Here is a 25,443-nt window from a genome sequence, read left to right as displayed (position 1 = left end):
GTGTTTCTGCAGAAAATCTGGATTGTTTTGTCTTTTTATGCAATTGTTTCTGTTTTCTTTTCCTCTTCCCTAGCACCATTCAGTATAAATGTCCCTACAGGTGGCATTACAGATTGGAGCCTGCAGTCTTTCGTCCGCACAACTACATGGCCAGGGAAAAAGCAATCTTCAGAAGAATTTATTAGTCCTATCCCTTATCAGGGGAAAGCAGGTGCAAGAAGCATTCATAATCACAGAAGAACTCTCAATCTGGAAAACTATCACCAACAGCACTGTTGGTAACTCTACATAAGAGTTGTTGAAGCCACTTGCATACATTTAGGGTGTTCCAGCAAGATGACAGCCAAAATTGTGTATATGTGTGCCCACACATACATGTGTATGCCTATGCCTATGTGTATACACATGCTTTCCTCTGGAAATCTGTGGGCTGAGCAGCAGATCAATAATCAATACATTTAAATGACACTGTTTACGCTAAGTAAGCCATTGCATAACGTGTTTTAATGACTGCATCAGTTACATACGGAAGATCCTGTAAGAGATGCAGGAACTGAGGCACTATCTTTACTAGTAGTCTTGAAAAAAATCTCACCCTTAGAGCTCCAAAACCTGCTCATAGCAGGCATGCAAGAACTGACTCCTACAGGGACTTTCTCCCATTCCCCATTGGGTAACACAGGGAGGACCTAAAATTTGGATAAGATCCTGCCATTGACTTTCCTGAGACTCAAAGCTACAGACATTTTCTCCCTAAAAGCTCTTTGCCTCTGCAACCTGTAGGGAACACTGACCATGGGAAGTTTTCCTACTTCTGCAGAAGACACCAATCAGGTTAAAAATACATAGCATGTTTTCAAGTCTTCAGAACCTCTTGCTGTCAAAGGAGTCTCGCTTCCCTGTTAATAAAGCTAAAGAATTTTCTTTTCAGGTCAGTCTCTCTTGGCTTTCCTTCTCTCTGGTGAAAGTTTAGAGAAGTTACCACTGGCTGCTGCTGACACCAGTCCTTAACAGGGCAAATCAATTGTACCAACATCTTTCAGTAATACATCTTAATGGTAATGTTCATCAAACATCACTTCAAACACAAGGCCAGTCCTCTGGAGCAAGGAGTCACAATTTATTTGAACCTGAACTCAGAGCAGCCCTTCACCACCACCTCTCACCCAACTCCTCTCCCATTCACACTTTCTCATGGAGCAGTTGTGATGGCACACAAAAAGCCCATGCAGAGGAGATAGACTATACTTTGGCATAAGGAATAAATCACAATATTTAAATCCTCCTCATTTATTACAAAAATACTTTGCCCAGTAGAGGTCTTCTAACTCTAAGTAGGAGCAGAAATCTGCACATGGCAGAATATGAGTGGAAGAGCCATTTGGCCATTGAAACAGCTGAAAAATTAGGGCAAAGATAAAGTGATTATCTTTATGGTTATTTGCCAGCAGCCACACACTGATCTTGCTCTTTAATTAGCAGGTGATTCAACTCCAGCAACAAACACCACAACACTTCAAATACTTGCTTCTTTGTTCTTTCCAGGACCTGCAGATTAAAGTCATGTTTGAAAAGGAGGGGGAAAAAAAAAGTGCAAAGACAAATTAGATAAGATCCAGAAAACAAAGGAAAAGAGACGAAAGACCAAACTTCACAGGAGAACAAATGAGAAGACCTGACAGAGCCAAGGAGGAGGCCTGAAAAGTAAAGTGAAGTGTTTAGATGTTGGCTTAATAGATTAGATGCTCCTTTTGGGAACATCAGCTTCAGCCTGATTTAATAAAGCACATTACCCACAGCTTCGTTAAAGCCAGAATTCAGCCCTCAGAGAATAAAGGAAATCAAAATATTTGTCAACACGAAGCCAGTAAGGCAATGAACTACAAGAAATCCCTGTTTTCCACTCCCAGCTGATTTTCTTTCTAAAGTACCTCCAGAAGCAACTCCTCCTCCTGCCCAAGCCAATAGAAATCCTTCCATACACAGGCAGTAGTGCCCTGCAGGCCCTCAGCTTTGTGGTTCTGCATCATCTCCAGCATAAAAGTCAGTACCACCTGCACCGTGGCAAAGCCTCCATGAGATGTGCCTGATGCACACCTGTTAGCTGGGACTCACTACAGCTGTACACCACCAACTTCAGGGGAATAAGTAAACCTGATTCTGGGAATAAACAGGATTAATCTTGCAGTGATGAGTCTCAGCTGGAAGTATTTTAAGTGTTTTGTTTGGCTGCTTTTTAATGAAATATGTAGAAGATTGCTGCACAACAGAACACCATCAGAGAAAGGCAATAACAAGACAAAAGAAAAGCATCCTTCACACTGACGCTAATTTAAGAGGAAAAGGTTTAGGAAATCGTTACAACATATGCAAAACAAAAGGCTCAGAAGAAAATTCCATTGCAGACTAAGCATCAAGGCACGCAGAGGTACACATCTACAGTGCCATAAACTCCAGCGTTAACCAACGCGGTGAGAATCTGCAAGTTCTTCTAGGGTTAATGACTTTCCACTCAAGGAAGTCTCTGAACTTGAAATAGTTTATACACCATGTGGGATTCAACTAACAGCAGTTTTATACCAAGCACCCCTCGCCCCTGTCCTCCTTCCTAACTTGTTTAGGTAGCCCCCAATGCTCCCCATATATGGCGCACACGATTTTAACATACTAATTAAATAATTATAGACAGAGTGACTTAATCACCATTGAAGTAAACATCTAAACCCCATCAGAAACATCACACAGTTTCCACTTGCTCATTCTCCTCTCTACAGAACACGGAGAAAATAGGAATTTAGAAGTGTACCTCCAGTACTCACAGACTTGGGCTGCTATGGCTGAGATGTAAACATCCAACAAATGGGGTTTTTCACATCCCACTTCCTTGCTACGTGATCCCAATGGAAGTGAACCATGACACCAAAAGAAGGAATCAGGGGAGAACAGGGTTTTGAGAACACTTGAAGAAACAGCAGAGGGATGAGAGAAGCACAGCAGAACAACTCTACAGAGCCCCGGGGCAAACAGCAGCAGCTGTCTGAAACAAGCTAAACTTCTCTTTTTTTGTTCTCCCTCCTTAAAACCAGCTGAGTTAGAGATTGAGACGTGCTCCAGCCTGAAGCTGGTTGTTGCTAATAAATAGGTGAGCACCACCTCTCTGCAGCTGAGCAATGCTGCCTCTGCTCCCCAGCATGTGCAGCTGCTGGTCCCCAGCCTGGCCTCACTAACACCAGCACTGCAGGTGCCTTGCATCATGATTAATTAGGCATACAGCGTTGAACTCCTAATACATGCTAGAGAGATCATTAGTTGGCATTACATGCTATGGTTGGATTTGTCTTCTATCAGAATCTCTTCTGTTCTAAGCAGTCCAGCTGTTAGGAAGCTGGAGATGTAACTAGAGTCCAATCGGCAGGAGATCTATGTGTTCTCAAGCACCTCCCTGAAGGGCCTTTCTGATCATGTTTGATTCACAGAGATCAGCATTGCTAACTGCTTCCCATAAAATAGACAGCACAGGAATTCAGAGCCATCACTTAGTGGATTTTCCTTTAGGGAGCTGATTTCTTCTGTATAGAAGCAGGGGAGAGGGAAAGAAGGGCTTACACTGATGGTGCCTCCAGAGGAGAATCAGCTGGGCAAAGCCAAGAGGTGACTGATGATCTGTCTGCATATGAGAAGCACTGCCCTGAGACCGCATGTCCCACAGCACCCAGAACTTTGGGCACAAAGCATCCAGCCAAACAGCTTTTCATGCTTCTGTTTCACCAGTTAATAAAACAAAGCTACATATAGTTTTCTGCATGTTGTTTTCCTAACTTCCTAAACTTAAAGCTCTACACAGAAGGGGATACATTTCTCCAAGAGGTTTCTTCTCTCACAGGTAGATAAAAGCCATCAGAGACACTTCCTACACTTACAAAAATCATCTCTCTATCTATACAAGGTGCTCCTTAGTAAGACAAGCTCTTGTTCTCTGCCACATCTCCTATTTTTCTATTCATAAAAATAAGACTGTTCTCTGTTTCTGTCTGTTCCTGTTCTCTGACCTGAGGGATGGAGCTTCAGTTATTCTTTTGAATTTCTTCATCTCATTTTACTCTTTGTGTGCTATTCGCAGCTTAAATGCTGGTGATGTTACCTGGATCTTTTAAATTCTCGTCTTCTTCCTCTCCCTCCCCAAACAAGCACCACCCAAATTTGTATTTTCTCATTCTCCCCCAGCACATACAGCATACATATGGACACATACAGCAGCCCCTGTTAATCTGCTCCTATTTCTGTTACCGATGGAAGTGAAAAGTCCACAGGTTCACTTGGACTGTGCTCAAAAGCTGCAGCTGGATCCACTTCTATACGGAGATAATGATGCCCAATGGTTCATCTCCCTGTCATCCATACTGGGACTCACAGTGGATGCTCCTGCTCCTTTTTCCAGCCCTCTCAGAACTGCTTCATGAAAGGTTGTGGACAGGGAGCACCTGAAATTAAGGGCACCTGCCTGTCCTTCACCAATCTGACTACTTTCCACCTGTGAGTTCATTAGCTGAATTTAGAAAATATTTAATTAAATAATTTTTTAAAAAATTAAGAAACTTTCTAAGAATGTATACCATTCTGGACTCATAGGTGTTTTATAGCTGTAAACTACTTCAAGTACCAGCATCACAATAGCCCCTCAAAGAAGTTTAAATCCTGAAAACTGAAGGCAGTAGCAAGAAAAGAAAGAAAAAAGAAAAGAAGGGAAAAGGAGGAAGAAAGGAATAAGAGGAGAAGAGAGTTCAATTTAAGTTATCAGAGCTGCTTTTTCTGGCTCATTATTCAAAGAAGGCTTGGAGGCCCCCGCATCTGTAGTTCTTCACAGACAGATTTCAGGCTCAGAATTCAACACAACTATTAAATTAAAGTACCATGCAGAGACATCCAGGCCTTGGGAGAGAAATGCCTCTGAAAATAAGAATAAAATAATCAGAAATGAAGCACAGAAAGGGAATCTCTCAGGGGAGAATGTCTCCTTGAACTTCAAAGCCAATTTACAGGAAACAAAAGACTGTCTAATTGTTTTCCCCAATTCATGTTTTCATCCTCTGCTGTCACCAGACTCTGACTAATTCTTCTCTCCAACAGCTTGTTAAAAAGATGCCTATTTCTTCTCACAATTATTGTTGTGTATGTTAATAACTATCTCTTAAGCAAATTGGAGGCCCTGAGCTATTCATGCCCTGAAAACTTACAAGCTGCCTGGGAACAGGATGCATTCTTCCACGAACCACACTGAAGTTCTCAGCAAGCAGCACCATGGCAATGGCCAAGAAGAATGCACTCCACACACCCTCCAAAGCAAGCAAGTGGTGCTACTCTCTGCTTCTAATGGTCAGCTGCAAGCTTGGAGGCACAGCCAGAACGCATCAGTAGCTCAGTGGTGTAAATATAAAACTTAGTAAATAAACACAGTTGTTAATCTGTAATTCAGAGATAAGACCTAGCAGCAAAGCGTAGGATGCTAACAGCACCATCTTCAATTTGTTGCAAAGAAATCATAACCAACATGGATTTGGGTCTCTTTGATAGGAAGGAGAAGCCAGGCAGGCTGATCCTTGTCCCACAGCATCCCCTGATCCCAGTGCCATGCATGTTATGCATTCATTCTTGCTGCCCCTCCATCACACCCAGCACCTGCACGTCCCATCATGTCAGAGCACATGCTGCTGTAATGGAATCCATCAGAACTCGGTTCCTCGGGGATGGGTTGGGGCAATGGATGAGTGCCTTCCCACAGTGCTGCCAGCCTGTTTTCAAGCAAATGTTGCCAGTTTTTCACCATGCAGAAACTGCCACACCATTCTCCATGGGCTTCATTGTTCTGCATCTGGAGCGTGCTAAGGAAGGGGACTGGTTAGAAGAATTCGTGCTTTCAGCAGATTATTGAATTACTTGGGCATAGGGATGCCAGCACTGTTGAAATACACTGGAATGCAAAGCTCTCCTACTAAGTTCAGGCCTGGCAGGATTTTGTGCAGCTTTGGAGTCTGAGAGTAGAGCTTTGCCTGGAGAACGGGTCTGATTTAACCAACAGCCTCGCACATCATCAAGGCAATGGAGAGATTTAGGGGATAGCAATGTAGCTGACAGCCCTGATGGTGAAAGCTCCTCCAGTGAAAAGAAACAGTCAGCCAATTAAACATTAAAATAAAAAAAATGTTTTTTAAAAAGTCAACTTCTTTTCATTTCTGTTCATTAAAGAAATGCTACTGCTTCAGAGCAGAACAACACAATGGTAATTGAGGCTGGAGAGCTCTGTGGCATGTAAATGCAGATGGGGGGCTGGGGAGGGGGGGGTAAAGAGCTCCTGTTCCCAGAGCAGCTCCTCTCCATCCCTCTCCCTGCCCCTGGTGAGCAGGGGATGAGGTCCCAGCCCAGCTGGGGGCAGCTGGCGGCCCCAACCCATGTCCCTCCTCCCATGCTGCTCCATTCACTAACTGCCTGCACAGTGAACACAGTGCAGAAATGAAGTTTCACCAATAACAGGGGCTCTTGCTGAGTCCAAACGAAAAGTACGAAAGCTCTCTTGAGAATTAAAGCTGTTAGTTTCGTTGTTGTTGTTGTTGTTTTTATCTTACAAAATATAAATTCTTTCATATGGGAGCAGCAGATGGAATACAGACGTGGGAGGAGATGCAGGGGGTGGAGATACCAGCAAGCACAATTATTTACATTTAATTTTTGCTGTGAAAACCCCAGACATTTCATTTCCCCCATTATTTTTCACCTGCCTTTAAAACGAGACAGGAAAGCAGCCAACAGATCTGACATGCCAATGCCTTTCACCACGGGTAGCCAGTCACTCTCTCTGATTGCATCATCTATTTATTTTGGGTACGTCGCAGCCTCTGTACAGAGCTCACAGTGTTGGTGCGGACACAGCATCACAAAGGATCTAGAAGGTTAAAAGCCTTCAGACCTTGCTAAGCACAGAAGGGTCAGGCACCAATCCCTGACTCCAAATCAGCACCAGCCCTTATTTTAGGTCAAAACAGCAGCAGGATGTGAAATAGCAGAGCCACAGTCAGACATAGATGCAAAAGTAAATGCACAAAGAGAACGTGAGTGCGAGTGGCTGTGGCAGTCATGCTGCGAGGGGAAGAGTGCAGTCAGGGATGCAGAGGGGTCAGAACCTGCCCTAGTAGCTTCAGTTTGTGCTGTGGCTGTGTCACTACACCAGTTTACTCCCCAGATGTAAAAGGAGCCTCTCACCCAGGGAGACTGTCAGGAAGAAGGCAGTAATGCTTACGGTGCTGAATGCTACCACGATAGGAAATGTGTAATTTACTTTTAAAGGGTGTATTTTTTGAGGCTGAAATGGAATTCCAGACGTGGCATGGAAAAGAAAAAAAGCTGTTGGATGCCACTGTCCCAGTCTGCTTCCCAGCAAAGGGCAATTCCAAAGCATTCCCTGCACCACGGCATGTTCTGCACACATCCCCTTCGGTTGCTCTTCGGTTGCCTTTGCCATGTGCATACAAATCGTATTTTTGCTCACAAAAAAACTAGGAAAAGATGAAAATATATGCAAATCTATCACACAGTTGTGTAAACCCATGTGCTAGATTTGCTCACCTCAATGCTTTTTGAAAAAAGCAGAGGAAAAACAGGAGTTTGGGCCCAAGGGAACAAACCATGGCTCAGGTGGGCACTCAACGCCCACAAAGAACCCTTAACAGGATCCAAGGAGAACGGACCACAGACAGCAATGTCTCCCCAGATCTCTGGCAGCAGTGCTGTGGAGAAAGCTGGCCAAGCATCTTGCTGCTGTGCCAGGCCTCCATCGCTGCCATTACCACTCTCAGCCTCACAGACACAAAGGTCACCCAAGCACCAATCCATAGATGGAGCAAAGCACCAAACCCAAAGATGCACAACAATAGAATCACTGAATGTGAATGGTTTGAGATGGAAGGGACCCTAAAGGCCATGTGGTCCCACCTCCTACACTGAGCAGGAGCACCCACAGCTCCATCAGTGCTCACAGCCCATCTCCTGACCTTGGACGTCTGCATGGATGGGGCACCACCGCCTCTCTGGGCAACCTGTGCCTCTGCCTCACTGCCCTTAATGTAAAAAACTTCTTCCTTATAACTAGTCTAAATCTGCCCTCCTTTAGTTTGGGATGTTTGGACTGTCTGCGAGAGAGAATGAGAAAAACTGAAAATTAATGGCAGATACCAGCAGGGAGTTTCCTCGCCCCAGTGCACATTATACTGCCTTCTTTCCAAGCTTCTCTAATTCAAGAAGAATTTCACTAAGAAACCAGCAATCTGCTTCAAAGCGCAACCTGGTCATAAACTGGCACAAGTGCTTCATGTCAGATAAACAGTGACATGATGCATTTTTGCACATTGAAATAAGCTATTTTAAAAGCTCCACAGTGACCACTAATCAGGAAAGAAACTGAACAAGGAGCAAAACAACACGTAAGAGTCTTCTCACCTTGCAGGAGATCCTTGCCTGCCCCATCCGAGGGCACACAGGGAAGATGCTAAAGTGCAGCAGAGTGAAAAACAGAAGACATGTTGTGGCCAGCCAGCCACAGACCCACTATATCCCTGCTGTCTGTGAGCTGAGAGCCTGAAGAAGGGCTCAATCACATCTCACCTAGCTGAGCACTGTGAGTGTGAACACTCTCCCCATCTCACATTCTTCTTAATAAAGTGCCTGTCCAAAAGCAGCACTTCACAGAGAAGGATTACTCTTATTAAAGCATTGCACTGGCACAGTGCTCAATCCCTGGAGGCATTCAAGGCCATGGATGGGCCCATGGGCATCCTGAGCTGATGGGAGGCATCCAGCTCACAGCAGGGGTTGGGACTGGATGGTCTGTAAGGTCCCTTCCAACCTGAGCCATTCAGTGATAGCCACCACTTCTGGCAGACGTGCTATGCAAAGCAGCAGGAGAGCCTTTCAAAAATAAATCCCTGTAGAACAGGATCCTCCATCACCACCCCAAAACTCAGGCTGGACACAAAGCATCAAAGCACACCTCATTCATGCCTTCAGCTGCTGTAGAGCAAGTGGCTTTTGTTTTAGAGCAGAAGTTTCTAGAGAAGATGACATTTAAACACATTTTAGAATGATCCTTATAGGAAACAAGATGTCCAAACATGGAATTGATGCTGGCTTTTATTTCAGATGTTGTAATTTTCTGTCATTCATATTTATTCTCTCTCCAAATAGCTCTCTTTCTATTTTTTCTGGGTGCAAGGGGTCAGCAGACACCAGCAGCACAGTGTCAATAGCCTCATCCATAGAAACAGTGGTGACATTTAAGGACTACAATCGGCTAAATAGGAAAGAAAAAGAAGAAAAATTAATATTTAGAGCAGAGAAAAAATACATTGCTTCCATATTTTTTCAACATGATCTTTATTTCCTTCCCCAGTGTCCCTTCCACTCAGCCTCCATTCAGTGCTTCCCAAACTGCCACGTGGACACGTGGGTGTGATGCTGCCGCTTGCCCAGAATAGATAAGGTCTCTTTGCAGCCTGTGCTGATGAAAGCTGTGCAAGAGACGTTTGAGATAAGTGGTTTTGAATCAAGTGGGCAGGGAACCATTCAGAGAGACGGGCAAAAATACGGCTTCATTCCCAGAGGGCACTGAGTGAACACAGATCAAAGCAGAGCTGCATTACAACCTCACCTACAGAGAAAAGGTGATTTTAAGAAGAAAAAGGAAAAAGAAAGAATGTATGTATTATTTTTTTAAAGAAGAATTTAGAGATTGGTTCAAAAACTCTTTTTTATTGTCTTTTACAGCGAAGCCATTTGAATCGAAAAGCTTCTCTTTCAGCACTCAGGGGCACTTAAAGCTCTGAGCAATGCAACAAAGGGTCCCCCAGAAGCCCCACAGCATGGGAGCGGAAACAACGGCCTCCAACTCCACACAGAAAGCTCTTCCACTGCTGGAACCAACGCCCGCCAAAGGAAAAGTGATTTAGCACAAACTGGAGAGAGCCACCTCAACTTTGGGACTGCGAGGAGCGAAACCACAGCTATGGGGCTACAGAAGGAAAGCAGCAAAGGAAGGAGGTGGTTTCTGGCTCAGCATCAGCCTCTCCTCCACCCCGTTCCTCCCTGCTCTCCACCGAGACGGCGAGACGGGCAGACGGTGGAATTCCTCCTGGCTGCCCCACAGCAGCTGCACTGCCCAGATGGGATTTGCAAAGCCCTTGTCCGGTTTAAGTAGATTTTATAAGGGGAGAAAGGTGTTTTCATGGCAGTGTAACTACCAGGAATAGTGGATCTTGCTGCTAAATCCTGCTGAAGTTAAAGCAGTTGGAGAGGGTTTCATCTCCTGCTTAGTCAGTAAAACACCACCATCTTGTTTCCAATGATATAGGAGCTTTAAGACAGATTTGCCATTCTGCAGAGAAAATACCTTTCTTTTCCTAGAGGTGAAGACAAGCCAGGGAAGCAACTGCTCTACACAAGGCAGTTCTGAGAGGTAAGAGCAAGATGGTATTCAGAAGAAACGTTAAAATGCATTAACTTGGCAACCCACATCACATTCCTTCCTACCTGCAATAGTTTCCTTCTCTGAACCCCAGGCTGATGCCTTCCAGTCACATCCCTTCCTCTCGCCATCACTGCAAGCCAGTGTTATTAACACGAATGCTAATGCAGGGCACATTCTAAGCCCCAAATCCAGAAAACAGAGTCCTTATCTTAGTTCCAACATTGCTGGTGCTGATGATGAAGATGAGTTTATACATCAAATAGTTCATGGTAAGTCATGGGAACTTCAAGGTTCCCAACCAACCCTATGAAAAATACATTCAATAAAAGCATTAATTCACAAGTTTAGATATCAGGAAATTTCATTCTGCTCCTACAATACACATGGCCATAAAGCCACATACTCAGGTAATAAAATTCACTTGCTATTTGAAAACATCTGCACAAACCACTGTTTGAACTACTTTTCTTCAAGTATTTTTCCTTCTATGGAAATAATCTCGCTTCTGATGATGACGGCTCTCTTCTGGACTATTGCATTTCAAGGCTTTGCAAGCTGGAAGAGGACTCTGCATTTGTACAAGGGCACCAGCCCTGCTCTGTCACTGCTGCACAGCAATGACCCATTGCACTACAACAGCACAACAGAGTAGGGAGAAAAGCAGCACTTCTCACTCTGCATAACAGAGATGACTGCAGTGAAGTGGCACAAGCCCCAAGAAAGAGAGCCTGGGGAGACATTAGAAGTGCCACCAGTTTGGATGGATCAAGAGAAGACCAGAAACAAAAGGGAGCAGCAGCCTTAGGTGCCCAGATGTGACAATTCCCAAAATTCGTGGTGTTAACTCAGCCAAGGATCCCACCTTGCTGCTATGCACAGTCACCTATTTTGCAGGTTTGTACCAAACCAAGTTCCCAGCATGCTTGGGAACTTGCAGCAGTCTTTCTTCAAAGACCAACCTTGCCATTCAGCAAACCATGGCAGCTAACTAACTCATCACCTGCCCAAGCTGCCTGCACACATTCCTCTTCCCCAAATAAAGTGATTTCTCCATCACCCCACTTCTCCTGAGTTAACAATGACACTCAGTGGCCAGGAGGATTCCCTGCAGTCTACACTCCTGCTACAGCATCCAACAATTAACACCCATTCTATAGACACCGAACAAATAACTTCCATGAGTTTCAGGATCCTAAGGCAGAGCTCAAATTATACAGAAAGATCACGGAAGGAAAGACTTAAGAAAACAGTGAATAAAAACCACAATCTTTTTTCTTTTTTCTTTTTTCTTTTTTTTTTCAGTTTGTGCAGTGACCTGGGAAATATTTTCCATCTATCCACGTCCAGGCTATAAAAGAGCAGAGGAGGCAAAGGCAGCTCTAGACCAAATCATTAAACAGGCACATTCAGGCACCTGCAGTCAAAGCAAATCACACTGCTGCCATGCGAGTCCAAACCATGAGCTGTGGAGTTGCATATTTATAAGATAAAACTTCTGTTCTTTTATCTTCCCCCATCACCAAGTGAGGTTGCCTCGAGAGCTTTGTCCCCTGCTTCCCTTGCACAACAGAATTTTTATCTGCACTTCAGTTCTGATAAGTTGGAGCCCGATGGATAAGCCAAATAGGATCAAAAGAAAATGCTGTTGTGCATGGACAAATAGGCAATGAATAACTTGAGTCTACTCTCAAGCAGCATTTAATCAGAAGGTTTGAAGGATTCCTATACATCTCTCCAGCAACACCAATCACATGGTATGATCCCTTTCAGCTTTGATCTGAGCCCTACGCTGTTCTTCCAATGAACATAACATTTGATTTACAGCATTCCTGTACTGGCAGAAAGCAAGAAGTAGTTAGATGGCATGATTCAGCTATTGTAACATCAGGTATTTCCTAGAACATGCTTCTCATAGTGTTTCTCCTCCCTGAAGTGCTGTTGTGCTTATTATTTTTCAGGAAATGCTTGGTGGGTTCTTTTTTTCCCCCTCAGTATATCACTTCTGGATTGAGCCTTAGGCAGAAGCAAAAAACAAACAAACAAACAAACAAAAAGCAAGAAGGAATTATTTTTTCAATCTATTTTACAATGTAAAACACGTGCAATTTGGAGTACCTGCATACCCTGACAGAATCTTAAAATGCTTATGTTAACAACTCCTAACAATGACGTTTCTGCCCATATAAAATTGCTTGCTTCTCTCTGAACTAAAATATTAACACAGCACAATGGACTCAATGTTCTTAGAAGCCTTTTCCAACCTTCATGATTCTATGGAAAGGTTTCCACCCTATTTATTTGCAAAGGAATTCATTTAAATGTTATAAGGTGTTGTTAGTTTTTTTCCTTTTCATTGTAGGATAACTGTATTTTTCATCATTCCAGTGAGAACATCAGTAAGGTATACCTTATTATTAAATATTATTACAGCTGTCAAGTCAAGCACCCAAAGGATGGGAAATGCAAGAAATTCAGTTTGCCTCCTAGCAGGCACACATTATAATACTAAGTTTGTAATAGGATCTGTCCTTGAGTGCAGTGAATTTTTTATGCTCGGAATTGCACTCACTGAGCATACATTAGGCACCCTGAGTTCATAGAATCACAGATTTGTTTGAGTTGGAAGGAACCTTTAAAAGTCATCTAATCCAAAAGGGACAAAAATTCAAGGTTCCTCGCTGGCTATGCCTGCATCTCTCCATGGCCTGATCCCACTGCCTGAAGCACATCTTTGGGAATGCCCGCCATGAAATACAGCTGGAGGAACTGCAGTAAATTACCAGAAGAATAAGAAGAGCATTCAAAATAAAGACTGTGTGGCTGATCACCGCTCATGAAACCCATTACTTGAGCAGTTCCTCCAGTATCTCATCTGAAGCCAATTATCATTTGGGGAGGAACTGAACTGGCACAGGACTCCCTGCAATGAAGAACCTTTGTGTCCTCTGAAAAGGTGGCCCACGTGTCACCTAGCCATGGGTGAGAGCTGCAAGACACTCAAATATGCTTAAGGACAGAATTCTAAAGGCATCATAGGATCACTGAATCATTAAGGTTGGAAAAGACCACTAAGATCATCTAGTCCAACCATCAACCCATCACCCACTAAACCATATCACTCAGTGCTACATCAGTCTTATCTGGTTTGCATACATCCAGTATAAACTGACACAGTTTGGTGCTGAAGAGCAAACTGTGTCCTCTCACAGCCACCAGGCCTTTCTCAGAGCTAGAGGTACTTCATAATTAGCACCATCTCTTTCAGATAAATAACAGCCTAGAAAACAGCATCCTTTCCCCCCCTCCTTCCTCCCCATTTACCATTCTAATGATGGAGAAATAAATTGAAATGCTCCAGTGTAAAGAAGCGTGAGAGAAATGGGATTCTACCTCCCATGATACATCAATCAGATTCACTGACCAAAAAAACCATTTCTGATTATTAAACAGACATTTAAATTATAATTCAGAATGTCTCCTGCTGCCAAAACAAGAGAACTCAATTTTGCAAAGCTCCAACACATTAACATAAACCCCCACTAGATTCTTCAACTGAGAAAGAAAGCAAAGTGACCCAACGTCTGACTTCTGCCCACAGTAGTCAGCTTCCATAGGAAGAGTAATATCAGATTTACACCAGGGAGGAATTAAGTTAGTTTTACAGATTTGCAGATGGAAATGTGCTGCACATTAACCTACTGCCTTGGTTACATCGGACACACCAGCCAAGCAGGTCACTTTATTTACATGGAAAGTGCTGAGCATCTAATTGCATAGCAGGACCATGCTATCCAGGTAATTACAGGCTACCTGACAACTAATTATTTCTTCTTTTTCCCCCACCCTCAAGCCTGAAGCTGCTACATAGCACTGATTGCACTCCAGCTTTACTCAAACAACCTGCGATAAAAACTCAGTTAACCAAAAAGTCCATTTAGCAAATAATAGCTGCTATTAATATTAATGGCATATGCCCTTTGCTGGAAAAATTACTGCACATGGTATTTACTTACCAACACACCTGCAAGGCTGCTGGAAAGCAAATGAAGGTCAGGCAGAAGTTAAGCACGCTATTTGAGTCCAGGCCTTGCTTAGCTTAGATAACCCAGCAAGAATGGCTGGCTTGAATTGGGAAGGCTCCTGTACAGGTGCCCCCTGAGTTCTCTTTTAAAAAACGTCAAATACCCACCCTAGTGAGGGTTCCCACATTGGGCTGTTGGGAGGTGCCTCCACCCACCATGCACCAACAGTGCTCAGCTGCTTAGTGGATGGGTTCTACCAGATGGAAACAGCCAAGAAGGAGCTGCTTCCTGACCTTGAGAAGCAAGGAATGCTCCCTCCCAGATCTCACAATCTCTTTCCCCACATGCCTTGATGCACAACACAGCTTTTATCCAGATCTGGACCAGCAACATGGATGGAAACCATCTTTCCTACCTCATCTTTCAGAAGCCCAGCCTGTTTCCTGAAAATATACTGGCTTAGTCCTCTCCCTTCTTAATTCTGCTTGAAAATTGCACCTTGGGGTGTTAGGATAAAAGTACAAACAGAAAATAAAGGGATCATCAAAAGAGGAGCTACAGAGAAGAAAGACACAAGAAAGGCATACTATGTCATAACATAATAAAAATAATTCATTACTGTCATCTTACTCACTGAAATCAAAGCATTTCCTAATAGCAAACATTATAATCTATTTACAACAGAAAGAACTGAGGTACAGCAAAATCTTATCCAAAACCCAGCGAGCTGGTAGGAGGGACAGGAATGGCACCAACCTCCTGCTCTGCATCCAGCTCTGCACCACCCAGGAAAACCACACAGCTGACAGGTAGCCAGGAAAACTGGAACACGGAGGGTGAAGAGCAACAGAAGAGCTGTGTGCTGCTCAGTCACTGTGCATGACATTCGATTTTGCTGGCTTTGAATAACTGCAGTACGTCTTCATCAGACCCAGACAGAACGAGATGGATTGAGCTCAAGAAATGCCTTCCCCCCACCACCCCATCTTCAGTGCAAGTTTTCTGTTCAGTCACACTGGCACTGCACGTGTTTAAACATGACTGGGTGAGGTTTGTGCCAGAGCTCTCTGTATTTTTCTGCACACAGTAATACCAAAATAACGAATACACCTCTGAGAGCCATCCCACTGAGACAAAACTGGGCAAGTATTGAAGTATTTATCCAAGCTGTAACTCCTAAGTGTTCAGATTGGATCCAGCAGGTATCTTTTTCACATGAAGAATTTCAACAGCAAAAAGAGGGATTGCTACAGATTAAAAAAATCTTATCTCTCTGCTTCCTAATGGCCAAAAACTGAATTATTTTTGGAAATAAAGCATTGGAAACAGATATTTTTCAGCCAAACTCCACAAAATCTCAGCTTTGCCCAAGAACAACTTGCTTTCAGTTGTCTGAAAAGAAGCTGAAAGGGTTTGTGCATACCCATTCTTTTGGAATCAAGAATGCAGCGTTCCATCGGGAAGCACCGGCAGCCTTCACTCAGGCAAAGAAGTGCAGTGGGGCAGTTGGGGACAGATCCTGCAGGAGTTGGACCCAGTGATACTCATGGAGCCCTTTCAACTCAGGATATTGCATGGCTCTCTGCCCCAGCAGGACACGCAGCTATCTGACACCCAGAGCATGGCCCCGGGTACAAAGAAAGTCCGCCAGCTTCTCCAAAACCTCCGCCTGTTCTTCAGTCCTTCAGTGCACAAACGCAGCAACGCGGATGTTATAAACAAATACAGCGCTCTTCAAAGCACTAAAGGCTCTTTGTTTCGCAGCATAAATGCACTGCTGTGCAGAGGGCCAACCCCAAAGGATCGTCCCTCAAAGCGCCCTTGGGCACGATGGTGTCACTTGGAGTAGAAATGCTAAGACTGACAAACAAGTGACTCATCTGCTGGGCATCGCCAAGCTGCACTCGCTCCAACATCATCTCTGCAACGGTTGCCAGAATATGCGAATTGACTTGATGTGAAGACATTTCTGAACCAAGTCTGTGCCTGTACGAGGAGCGCAGAGGAAGCTCCGTATCGCTTTTTCTTTGGGCTCACTTTGATTCAAGTGTTATAATCCTATTCAAGGCAAAGAGCCGTGCAGACAAATGGTTCCAGCTGTGAGAACTGCCCGGGCGCTGCTTTCACGTGGCGGTGCCACAGAGGTCACATCCAGACTGGTCCCCATCACAACCACTGCCAGCACCAGCAGTGTCCCCATGCATTCACCAGGGTCAGACCTGGACTGACTGCTCATGAGCACCCTGACCGTATTGTACGAACTTTGTGCCAGATTTAAAACTTATTACATAAATTTTTAGCAGGCTTGAAGCAATTTGAGGCTGGAAATATGATTCCGGTGAAGACTTAGCAGAGATTTCTGACATGGAGAAATAGTGAAGCTCTGGATGGGCTCAGCACTGCTCGGCTGTCTCACTGCCCCCAGCCCCTTAAATAAACAGCAGGCACTGTTGGGCTGCAGCTCCATCCCATTGCCAGCCTGGAGGGAATTCACGTCCATGAGCCCAGCATAAGATGACATGCTTATGTAACAGAACAGTTTATATGGCACTGGAGGCCTCCAGACACTGCTTTAATGCCTCATAAACTTGCCGGCTATGGGGCACTGCACATTTGTGCTCCCTTGATCACTATTTCAAGGTTTCCTGGGATTTTCATGCAGCGCTGATGCATTTTATTTAAAATCAAAGGGTATTTCTATACTACACAACTTCGTTGCTTTGTCATCATGCAAAAAGAAATCAAACATTGCATTCCTGTTCACCACCTTTTTCATGCATATCAACTCTATTTCATTAAATTATGCAGAGAGCTGAAAACAACAGCCATCCAGCACCTGCTGCAGGGCCGGCACCACGGCCACACAGTGTTCCTTCATTGCTCCATGAGGTTTTGTCATCTCATTGATTCAGACAAGCAGAAAGCACCAGGCAGAGCACATTGGGCTGATGAAAACCACAGCACCTTCTGGGCTCACTCCCAGAGCACCGAAATCAACATCCCACAGAGTTCTTTGTTATTAGCCACGGGCTGAAATCAGCAACGACTTGCTTCCAGATGAGCTCATGGCTTATGAAACACGGACTAATAAAGATGACATCCATGATGTGTGATCAGGGCACACATCAGCTTTATCACTGATGGGGCCAAGCTTCAGGGAGCTCAGTCTCTGCCAGCACTCAGGCTTTGACTTCTCTAAGCCTGACCCAGCTCTGTTTACGAATGTACCTCAGTCACTTGGGGAAGGTTCTCCAAGGGCTTAGCCTTGTGATGGAAAGCTAGTTGGTTTCTACCCAAAACCAAACCACTTAGGACACCTCAGCCTTGAATTCACTCCAGGTAAGATCAGCAGCAGATGATAGTGCCACGCTCTATAAATGTCACATAACGAGGCCAGAACTGCTTCTGCTGCCATCAGTTATAAAAGACAAGGACCGCTGCGCTCATCTGCTCCTGAGCCAGGGAGCACAGCAGGAGTACTCCAGGTTGAAGCTGTCATGAATCATCCCTGTGCAGTCTAAAATACACATCTTTAGAAGCCATTTTCCTCTGGAAAAGGACTTTCAAACTAGAGCACACCTGGGAAGGAAGCCAAGTACCAGTGCAGGATGGGCGTTGCAGAAGCACTCAAGGAGCTGTGGTTTTTGGGTACCAGCCTAGGGCTGTGCTGAAGCTGGACACCATACAAACACTGCGCAGAGCCTTCACCTCTCCCCAAGAGCCGAAACAACATTGGAGTTTGGACTCCTGCTGATCCCCATTTTGAAGAGCTTCTTTTGTATTTTCTGGTTTTAAAAGATGGAGTAATAAGGCTGCCCGACAGGAGGAAAGGACCTTTTGGATGGTAGAGCTCTCAATGAATCATGGGAGCATTTGGTAACCAAATGCTGGATGTTTTATTCATACCAATTAAGCATTTTTTTGCATCCCCCTGAAGAGTTTCAAAAAATAGCACTTAAAAATAATTTCCAAAGAGTTGATGGAGGACTGTGGAGAAAAGAGTCAGAAATTTTTGTAATCGTGCCCTGGCTAGATACCCCTAAAAATCAGAGGCATATTCTAGAGTTCAACATCTCTGCAGTTGGAAAAGAGAGGGCTTTATCCAAGTTGTGCTTCTCAAAAAGAAAACCTGTGGTCTATTTGGGAAGCAGGAATGGACAAGGAACCAACCAAGGGGTGCTGCTGGACACCCATCGCAGGAAGGGATGCTCCATTTCCAGACACTGGGACAAACCCAATCAGAATACAGGGAACTGGGATGGGTCAGTCTGGAGAAGAGGAGGCTGAGGGGAGACATTATTGCTCCCTACAAGTCCCTGATAGGAGGTTGTGCTGAGGTGAGAGTTGGCCTCTGCTCCCAGGAAATGGTGATCAGATGAGTGCTAATGGCCTTAAGTTGCACCAACAGAGAATAAGGTTGGATTTTAGGAAGAATTTCTCCTCTGAAAGAGCAGCGATGCAGTGGCACAGCTGCCCAGGGGGTGGTGGAGTCACCATCCCTGGAGGTGTCCAAGAACCGTGGAGATGTGGCACTGATGGATGTGGTGAGCTTGGGTTGGTGGGTTGGTTTCGGCCCTGGAGATCTGAGAGGTCTTTTCCAACCTTAGTGATTCTATGCTAGAAGGGCCACAAAAAATAATTTGCTGGGTTTTTTTTTGTTTGTTTTGATTTCTTAACAAAAGAGAATTAGAGGGAAATTATGAAGTACCTTTTTGTCTTCGTTAGGGTCAGAAACCATCATAATAACATCCTTTACATAAATACACATGATGCATTCAGTCTTTGTTGAAGTGGCAGATTTCTTTCCGGTAATTTAATAGTTGAATGAATTTATCATGCAAAAACCAAGCTGCCATCGCTGATATTCACACTGAGCTACTGGAGAGATTTCACAAAACCTACTTGCATTTGACATGCCTCCCAGCTCCAAGCAGTGAGTACACATTCCATGGGACTGTTTGTTCCTGGAAAATGCAGCCCCGGCTCAACTTCATGTATCAGTGTCTAGAACAAACATTTTGTACTTACAAACAGTATCTTAATTGACTACATGAAAAAAGCAGAATATTTGCTCCAAATATGCATGTATTTTCCACATCTCCTACCATATTGTCAAGCATAGGCATTAGGAAAGAAATAAATACCAGAACACATCAAATAAACACATTATACCCAAACTCTGCAGTGTAGTTATAGGTTTTATGCCTGGATCTCTATCCAGGTACCAATGAAATCTGACATTTTTTTCTGGCATGAAAGAAAGTGTGCGTCTCAAGAGAGGCGTGCTGTGAATCAGTGCTGCCATTTCACTCTGAACCAGGCTGTGACCTACTGTGCACCTTCAACTTCTTGAATACTCCTTAACCCTATAATATCTCCCTCACGCAAACCGCAGGTTGAAGCATATTACTGCATTTTAATACTCCAAATAGCTTCTAGTGCTCTGAGTGTGACTCTTCACATTTTTCTTTAATTCCAAACTTTCAAAGACTAGGAATAAATCTCCAGTGATGAGGGCAAAACGATGGCTTCTCACAACAAGCCCTGAAATTTTATGCAGCTCTTATTTACACCCATCTCCATCAGAAGTCACAGATGCTTGAATTAATTTTGGTTAGGGATTAGTAGAAGATACAAAGCATCGTTATTAAGCAGTAAAACTAATTAAATTTCAACAGCATGGGAAATAATATCAGTACAAAAATCTTAATTCCCAAAGCTGCCACTCTCAGTGCCCAGGGGGCTCCTTTACACCAACAGTGGGAGCATTTATATCAAACACTTCTGAAATGAAAGTAGTGCTGAAGAGATGTTCCAAATAATCAGGTACGTTGACTGAATAGCCCCATTCAAAAGGGGGCACAACACCAGACATACCTCATCCTGCAGGATGTCACACATACGAGCCTAACAGAACCATAGCATGGTTGGAGTTGGAAGGGCCCCATAAAGGCCATCTGGTCCCACCCCCAGCACTGAGCAGGGACACCCACAGCTCCATCAGCGCTCACAGCCCATTCCCCAACCTTGGCTGTCTGCAGGGATGGGGCACCACCGCCTCTCTGGGCAGTAATGACTTACAGCCCTCTCTATTTCAGTTTAAGTCAGTTCAAGGCTAAAAGAACAAATATTCCCACAGTTTGAGTTACGCAACTATTTTGTTCCCAAGAAAGAAACTCCACTGCAATTGGACTTTCTTGCATGCACGTTTTCTGACTGTTGCCTTGCATTTTCATAACCAGATCAGAGGTGGGGGCTGCTGTGGACCCTCCTTGACTGTTCCCTACACATTTAATTATGCTTTTCCTTTCTGCAAAATCCCTAATGCCCAGATTAATTATGGCTTCATTTTTCCTGACATTTCAGTTCAGTTTTATTTATCTGTGTATATGCACATAATCATAGAAACAACCAGGTCATCAAGCCCACACATTAACCCATGCCTTTGACCACTCTAGACCATGCCACTCAGCATGACATCTATCCTTTTCTTGAAAACCTCCAGGGATGGCAACTCCACCACCTCCCTGGACATCCTTCCCCAGCACCTCACCACTCCAACCATTTCCCCACACTTTTATGATGTCAGACTTTCATATAACGCATTACTTAGCTCAGAGTAGAGCATCTAAAATCCATTTTTATATTTATGTTGAAGCACTGAAGCTGCCAAACCCACTGAAGACCGCGGTGTCCAAATCAGAAGTTATTTTGGCAGTGCACAAAGCTACATGTGATGTGTCCGGCACTACAGCAAAAGATCCATCAGCTTTTTCTAACAGGAGGTATTTTTCTTAAGTGCAAAATATTTAACATTGCAACAGCTGCTAAACTCATTAAGCAGCTCAGACAATGATCACACCATTACCATAATTCCATTTAAAGTACTTGCCTCTTTTCAGAGGAAAACGATGCACTCATTAGAACACATGATTAGCATCCTTGTTTGTTGTGAAGGCCAGAAGTGAACCAAAACTTACTCATTTTCCTTTAATCAAGGATTCAATTAGAAAAATCAATGACATACTGAGGTCACAAGATTTCCATGTCCTGATCTTTTCACTAAAGACGACAAATTTCGTTTGACTTCAAAACCTGAGCAAATTAGGCTCCTTTTTTTGTGAATTAGCACCAGTATGAGCTTTGTTAATCATATCATAGAATCATTAAGATCACCAAGTCCAACCATCAACCCATCACTACCATACCACTAACCATGTCCCTGAGCACATGTCAATGGTTCTTGAAAACCTCCAGAGAGGCAGTCTACCCTATTTACAATTACAATTATTTCTCTCATGGCTTGTAGGTGTTTAGAAAATGCACATTTTAAAGCTGCCAGGTAGGAGATATAACCACATACAACATCATGCCCCGCTGGAGCAGCTGCCCAGAGAGGTTGCGGATGCCCCATCTCTGGAGGTGTTCAAGGCCAGGTTGGATGGGGCCCTGGTCAGTGTGGTCTGATATTAAATATGGAGGCTGGTGGCCCTGCCTGTGGCAGGGGGGCTGGAGATTCATGAGGGGTCCCTTCCAACCCTGGCCATTCTGTGATTCTGTTAACCATCTCCTGCAATTCAAAAACTAGAAGACATCACTTGAAATGACAGGGCAAGAGGCTGCAAACAAAGACCAGAAGGTACTTTATGGCAATGATAAGTAATAAAAATGGGGAGTGGGAAGTGTTGGGTTTTATAGTCAAAAGCCAATGAAGAGCCAACATTGCCAAGATCACATCTCCCAGTGTCTGAGGATCAGTGTACACAGGGATTTCTGTTCTCTTACTCTCAAAGATTTGTAAAAGTGCTCAGAAGTTCTTTCCTTAAGATCCCACAGCATTAAGTCTAGGAAGAACATGAATTTCTTCATTAACCCAAGAGCTCCAGTATTCTTTCTTGGAGATTTCTTTCGTGTTAGGGATTTTTCTTTCCTCTCACAGAAGAATCAGGGCAAGAACTGAGGATGACACCCAGAGATAACACAGCTCAAGTCAGCCCACAGCATCACATACAGAAAACATCACCAGGATGTTCATAATGACATCCTACAAGTAGAAGGAATGCATGCAGGCAAACCTGTTCAAATGTAATCTGGAGCAGAAGCAATCCTTTAGTCACCCACACATGCTTGCACATCTTCCATTTCAGGCTACAAAAGCTTGGATTCAGGCTGACAAAAAAGACTGAAGCAATAGAATGGGAAGAAATGCAATTAGTGAGCTGGGCAGGCCCTGGGAGCAGCATGAGGGGGGTGATAAATGTCCCAAAGTAAAGATCAATGGTTAGAAGATAAAAGTATTGGTTTTGGAGTCTAAAAGTGCTGTACAGTTAGAGTAACAAGTATTTCCAAGACTGTCAAAAGTTGTATGTCCTTGTTTGCAGACAAATAGTGTGGCTCCTATCTGACAGCAGACGCACTGGTTGTATATCAGAGAGCTTTTACAAACTGACCTGCTCCAGGAGGATTTCCTATATCTACCTGGGGTTATTCCCCCTTACTTGGAAACTCCCAGTAGCAATTTGGCAGCTCCTAGAAGCATAACAATAGCAATAACATGTTTATTAGCACACAGTCATAAACATAAAACCCAAATAAGTAATAATCAGTACAAAGCATGGATTTGATGCATTTACCAGGTGAGAGCTGCTTTTTTCCTCAGTGCAGCTGTGCATATACATAGCCCACACAACCACACAGCCTGCACTACACTACTATTGCCCAGGGAGGTGCTGGAGTCACTGTGCTCAGGAGGCGTTCAGGAAGGTGTTCAGGAGCCGTAGAGATGTGGCACTGGGGGATGTGGTCAGTAGACTTGGTGGAGGTGGGTTGGACTTAGTGATCTGAGAGGTCTTTTCCAATCTTAATGATCTTAAAACTTAAAAATAACTGCCATTTAAAGAGATAGTTTGCTATTAAATAATCATAACAAAAGAAGTTATACTAAAAGTAACTCAGGGACCAGGGAAACCTGGGAGTTTTTGCCTCATGATGAAGCCAAAAAGCTACAGAGCATCCACAATACATATTGATGAAATCTATTCCTCCACTTACCACAAAGGAGGTTAAAAACAATAATGTTTCAGTGTGATTTCTGTCTTGATTCACCCTTCTAATCTGACCAGTAGAGACAATGTTACACACTTGCTAGGAAGCTATTCTCTCAGAACTGGAACACAAGAGGTCTTCCTGCTTTCTCCAATTGTTGAAGAAGATGCCCATCACAGATGGTCCATTAAGGAGAACTGGATTTAAGAGATTACTAGTGTGTTGGCATATCACACTTGGTTTTACTCCTACTATAATAAGCAACACTATAAATGAATTAATAGTGAGAACTACCTTTGTCATTCAATCATTCTTACAGTGATTGCCAAGCTTTATGCATGGTTAAGGTCATAGCTGCAGCAAAATCACCACCCCCATCCCCATAGGGGCCACCTTGCCCCAACCCCTCTCATGCCATCAGGAGCCTCAGGCTCTGGCCAATCCATACGAATGCCTGACATTTAATTCTTGGCTCTGTCTGCTGGAGAAGAGCTTTCCCACTGCTGCTTTCAGTACACAGCAGCTCTCTTCCTGCAGTGACAGCATATGGCAGGAAGCAATGACTTCTGCCAGGGTGCCAAACACCATTTGTTAGGCTCATACCATAATTTTTGCTGCTGCAGCCACCAGTATGAAGAGGTTTTGCTGACTTTCAGCTGCACACCAAGATGCCCCACTGCCCAATTCCTAACAGATGGGTTTGCACCAACAAACCGTGCTCCTCTTTCCCAACCTGGAATGTTGTAGCCTGCATTCCTGGCCCAGCCCTGAAGTCCTCACCCAATGTCCCTCTGCACCAAGCCAGGGTCACCAGGCACCTTGCACAGATTTGCACACGCTTGGGAAAGAGACATTCTGTCTCACCGGAGGCCACAGACCCTCTATGGCCTCCAATTAGATGCTCCTGCCATGGCTTCCCCACCACCTGCAAGGTTTCCAAACAGTGCAACCCTGCCCTCAGCAAATCCTTCTGGAACCCTTCCTGCTCTCAATAAATAAAGTCAGAAAGTGCTCTTTGCAGGTTGCTATAGAAGCACTGCTGACAGCTCAGAGACATTTCTCTGTCAATTCCTCTCATTGCTCCAGCATGAGAGAAAGAAAAAAGAAAGGACAAAGAGAAATTATGTCTTCATTGTTGTTGTTGCTTCCCCTAATTACTATGATAGTAGCTAGTGTGAAAACATCAAAAACAAATATTTCTAGTCCATCACAATATCTCTGCCTCCTTCACAAAGAAAAAGTCATTTGATAATCCCACTAGATTTCTTGACACTGAAGCCAAGAAATGTAATAGCTAACAGCCACTTCCCAAATATCTGTTTAAATTCCACACAGCGCACGCACACAGTTACTCAGAAACTTCGGAAACAGAGAATATAAAGAAAAAAAAAATAGCAACAACAACAAAAAACCTACAACTCACAATATAAAGACTGTGACATCTTTCAGATGCAGTGGTGGTGATGATGACCAGATAGGGTATGATATCATCCACCTACATGCACTACTGTGCAATTATGGTGCAGAGATCTTTGCAGACCCTGCAGAAAATTAACGAGACTCACCCATGTGTTGGATGGGGACCTGGTGCCTGATCAACTCTGCCTGCAGTAATGGGGTTGGAACTGGATGGTCTTTGAAGTCCCTTCCAACCCAAGCCATTCTGTGATTCTATGACTCAAACAAAAACTCCTAAGGAGTTATTACTTAAATGGATCCCATTTTTACCAACTATCTCCTTCTTCTGATGACAGTGAATACAGTGCCAACATTTTGTTTCTGAAACACGGCTGCTATTGTCAGCACATTTTGACTCACTGGCATGTCACAACTGTAGATGACATTTTTTGATTTCTGCTTGTGCAA

At 43.9% G+C, this 25,443-nt stretch overlaps 1 long non-coding RNA gene across 1 annotated transcript in view; it reads left to right on the top strand.

The window, feature by feature from the left end:
- LOC128082974 (uncharacterized) overlaps positions 1-25,443 on the top strand; it is a 201,361-nt gene that overhangs the window by 171,489 nt on the left and 4,429 nt on the right. The window lies entirely within an intron of this gene.

This window comes from Tympanuchus pallidicinctus, unplaced genomic scaffold, assembly GCF_026119805.1.
Source record: "Tympanuchus pallidicinctus isolate F22 unplaced genomic scaffold, pur_lepc_1.0 scaffold23, whole genome shotgun sequence".
NCBI lineage: Eukaryota > Metazoa > Chordata > Aves > Galliformes > Phasianidae > Tympanuchus > Tympanuchus pallidicinctus.
This window is presented reverse-complemented; position numbering and strand designations above follow the sequence as displayed.